We start from the raw sequence: 4,684 nt of genomic DNA, 5'->3' as shown, positions 1-4,684 counted from the left end.
CCATTTCTAGGATAAGTCACTCTGGTCTCATTCCACCTCCAGTACTGTCTGGACTATTGACTATAGTACCAGCTGGTAGCAGGTCTTTGCAGCCAGTAACACAATAAACACTTCATGACTCCCAGTTCAGTAAATCCTTTTTTTCTAAATTAGAAATGGTGCAGGGAAAAAAACAAAACAAAAAAACCTACCCCAAACCCACACTTCAAGAAAGCAGAATTCCAGAATCTGATATTCCAAGGTATTTTCGGTAAAAGTATGAAGAAGGCATCTCTTTCCACAGCCTCAGACTTAGAAACATGGCCAATGTGGTCTTACACAAGACTGTGACACAGCAAGAGCTTGAGTTTCTGCACAACAAAGAGAATTGCGCATGCAGAGACTAGGAAAGCCTGAGGAAAATGGTAACTGTAATGAATGCATCCCAGGATATAAGAATGAACCCACGCTAGTTTCTTTTCAGCTTGTAATAGAGACATAATCAAATATTTTCAGGAGATCTTTAATCCTGTAAGATCAGGGCTAGGTTAGACAAGATCCAAGCACAAAGGAGACTGAATTAAAAGGCAATAGGAAAAAGAACTGAAGAAGCTGAAGCCAAAGCCTCAGCAGAAACCACTTTTGTTCTCATAGCTTGGGGGCAAAGTCAGTGCCCTCTCCTGATAATAAAAAGTAAACAAAATAAAATGTGACAAGACATTCCTCTTGACAGATGGTTGAAATTTTAATACATCCTACTGATGTTGCTGTTTTAAAGGGGCTAGAAATCCTCTTCCTGTTTCAGCAACCAAATCAATGTGAACTCTTAAGCATGTATCTCTCAAATTTTCAGTTTTTCCACCTGTACAATGGAGGCAATTGAACTGTATCTTTCTACATTTTTTTTTCAGCAGCTGAAGTAAAAGTTTCCACAGATCTTGTGAAATGGAGTAAATTGAATGTAAATCTTTTCATGTTATTGGAGGCCTCCTAAGATGGGTGGGATGTTGATGAGTAGCATGCTTATATTGCAGGTAAATGGAGACACACAACTACTGCGTCACTTTGCTCTGGTACAAGAACTGAGAAAGTCCATCTCCCAGGCAAAGTTCAAACCGTCTCCAAGTGCTCTGTGGTATCGGGGAGCTCCCTGACAAATGTACTCTTCTATTCTGGATCTGGTTAATTTTAATGTATTTAAAAATTTTCAGCATTTCTACCCCATTCAGATAGAAGCCTGTATCTAGAGCCATGAATCCTGAGCCAAATTTCAAGTTAGGCAAGCAAAGGGAAAAAACAAAACCAAACCTCAATATATCTTATGCCTAGTTAATCACACAGCTGTAGTGAAGAAACCCATGTCTCTGCAGTCTTCCTAGTCTGCCCCTCAGGCAGCATAAGATTCCTCCAATTTTGCTGTCTCCCTCTCACTGGAACTGGTATTGTTCAGCTTAGACTGAGCTCACAGGCAAGCTTCCAAACTTCCAAAATATAATACTTGCATCAACTGCAGAAATTTATTTAGCAAGATTTCTTTCTGTAGTTATGTTAAATTTTTGTGTCCTGTACAAAACTCTGCAGGTCATCTGAGACATTTTCTTCTTAAACCACATCCACCTATCACATCCTGATAATTATAGTGCTTTTCTGAAAAATCTTGAAGACCCTTACCTCTGTGAAAAATGCAATGCCACACTCAAGTCATTAGACAAGTAGCTTTGCTTTTATGAGTTCTAACATAGTTATGTCTGAGTCAAAACAGATATGCAATTTGGTTTTGCTGTCATCACTTGCCCTAACACATCAAGAATAGGATTTCAGTCCACCCCTATGCTGCTAAGACAATTTCTACCAGTTAGTGAAAGATGTTTTTTTTCTGTATCAATTGGTGGTAAAAGAAACAGGTTATCTCGATTTTTTTTTTCCAGGTAAGTAGTATAATACATGAATCTACTTTTCCCTATCTTTTCCAAAGCTGCATCCATTTATTTACTTTGCCTTTAGAAAATCTCCCTTCGGAACCTCTAGGTATTGATTCAGTTTCTATTAGCAGTATATGAGCCCAGTCGGCACAAGAGGTGCTTAGATCCATCGCTGAGTAAGAGGAGTTGAGAGTCTCTGTCTGATGTGACCTCAGAAAAGCATGGATGGATAGAACATATTTGAACCTTCTGCACCACAGCAGTTGCTTCTTCACACCAAAAGCTGTGGGAATTTCATTTCAGTAGTGTGCATGATGCCATGGGGAATATTATTTTTCCCTCAGAATCCCAACATGTGGCTTGTGGCGTGTACTCTCCTACACAGCTGCTGCATTTCAGCTTACTGGTCTCCCTGGCACTCTGTTCTTCCCAAACAGAGAAAATCCATACTCCTCCTGATCTTACTGACAGATGGGACATCTGTTTTGCAGGAAAAAAGTGTGTGATTTGCTCTTCCAAAGATGAGGTGATGGCTCTGTCTGCAAGACTGGATGATCATTTTCACCAGGCATTACAGTAAGTGATAAATGGCCATTCAGCTGAGTATCCTTCAATGTTGTTATGTGAGTTAAGTACTTGTGCTACTAGTCCAACAATCATGGCTAACCCATTCAAAAGCCACCCACTGGTGTCAGGATCTGGGAAAATGCAGCCTCATACATGCTTGCTCAGACCGTGCAGCCTCATGTCTCTCCTTAGAGCTATGTTTCTCAACATCTTTCTGACTTGATTTATTTTGTCATGTCATGTAATGTCAAAGCTGTGACAATCTCGTTTCCAAAGTCTTCAGCACCCACCCCAACCTCAGATTGTCTCAGAAAAACTCTTTACTTCCCTTTCAATCACTTATTAACTATAGCTACTGTCTACAAAAGCCCTTATACCACAGCTTTTAATTTTTGTAGCCATGTTATTCGGACCATAAGCTCCATGACCAAGAATCCTGTACTGGGAATGATTTTCTGATAGAAAATTCAGTTTCTGTATAATCTAAAGGTTCTCAAGAAAAAGCTGATTAAAGCATTTTGTTACGGCTTTGCTCATCTCCAAACATATTAATTACTGTAATGTGTAAGTAAATTATGTAATTATTGTAATGTATAATGTATATTATATGCATGAACCATATTTTAACTTTATTCAGTGGGCCTAAGTTGAATCATTTCAATAGTATTTTCAGCTGCTGTTGTGTCTTCTGTTGGACTTGTTATTGCTGGAAATTATACATTCTTTATAAATGTATAAATGGACCCTTTAAATGAACTTGATATGCTTTTTTTCTTTTTTTCTTTTTTTCATACACCAGGTTGCAGCCAAATAATTGGCACTAGACTCTGCACCTCACACCCTGTTCCTGTGGTTTGATGAGGTAGATGTATCTGCCTAAGAGACTCTGCTGGTCAAGCTGGGACTGTGTAATGAGCCTCTAGAGAGAGGTTTTCTGAATTATGTTTTTGGATGTAAGTGTATAAAATCTGCCTACAATCCATGCCACGCTACTGGTGTCTTGGCAACCACTTGTTCGTTGCAAATTTGTTTACAGCCTAGCTACTTAAAATGGTGTATTATGTAAATGCTGTTGGTTGCTATCAATATGTTTGGATGGGTAAGTAAAATGCAGACAGCTGTATATTAAAAAGGTCCTGTTTATGAGCTAGTTGGAAGTGATTGCTGTTTTGCAGAAGTGCATGTTTTGCTGTACAAAACTGAGAGGGAAACTGGACATCAAAAAAAGGAGACCTGCTAGGCTTGTTGGCTCTTATGATTACCGAAAAATGTACCCAAACCAAAATATCCCAGGGCAGGAACGAGGGATGGTATTTATTCAATTCAAGTACCTACAGTGTGGGCTTCTGCACCTGAGCTAGTTTTATAAACTTCTAGAAATATGGAATTCTGGTATACCCGTGGAGCTTAGAATGCAGTACTAAATCAGAGGCTGTTGGCAAACTGTTTCATCAGATCAGTCATGATGTAAACTCCACCCAGACAACAAAATTAGAGATGCCAACATGTGGTCAGCTGGGCCTAAGCCCCATTTTCTTATTAGCAAATATGTGTTGCATTTGCCAGATCATAAAATCCAGTGCTGCATAGAACCTTTAAAATTTTCTTGAAGGTTACTGCTTATATTCATCAAAGGATCTCAAAGAACTTTATGGACATATATTAAGGTTAAAAGTAATACCAATGCCATGTGACTTGGAGTAGTGACTTTAATATCTCCAAGAGGTCTACATTATAACTATTTACATTGAGGCAGTTATTGGAAATGCACATATAAATGGTTGTAATTTTAAATATAAGGCGAAAGATTTAGAACGGTCCATTTTTCTGTGTGGAAGTCAGAGCCTGCATCAACAAAAGCTGAGCACCGTGGCTGTTACATAACCTGTGTGCTTGACAGCTGGAATGAGATGTTGGGGGGCACAAAGTTAAAAGTTGCTAGGGTCAAACTCAATTCAGACTCCTTCAGGCAACCTTTCCCATTGTTCCTTCTCTATTCTGTGGATTTGAAAGCACACTAACAGGTGTGCAGTTTCTTGATGTCCGATAAGTCAAGGCAGTGGATAAATCTTACACTAGGTCTTTCTTGCACACCAGTTTATTTGCCATTTGCGTGCTGCACTCTATCAACTTTCCTTTCCTTGGTATGTACTATGCAGAAACTCCTCAGCTTTGAAAGATAGGATAAGATAAATGATTTGCTCAAAGGCACAAAA

This window comes from Eurypyga helias, unplaced genomic scaffold (assembly GCF_000690775.1).
Source record: "Eurypyga helias isolate BGI_N326 unplaced genomic scaffold, ASM69077v1 scaffold4730, whole genome shotgun sequence".
NCBI lineage: Eukaryota > Metazoa > Chordata > Aves > Eurypygiformes > Eurypygidae > Eurypyga > Eurypyga helias.
Note: the sequence above shows the minus strand (reverse complement) of the source record.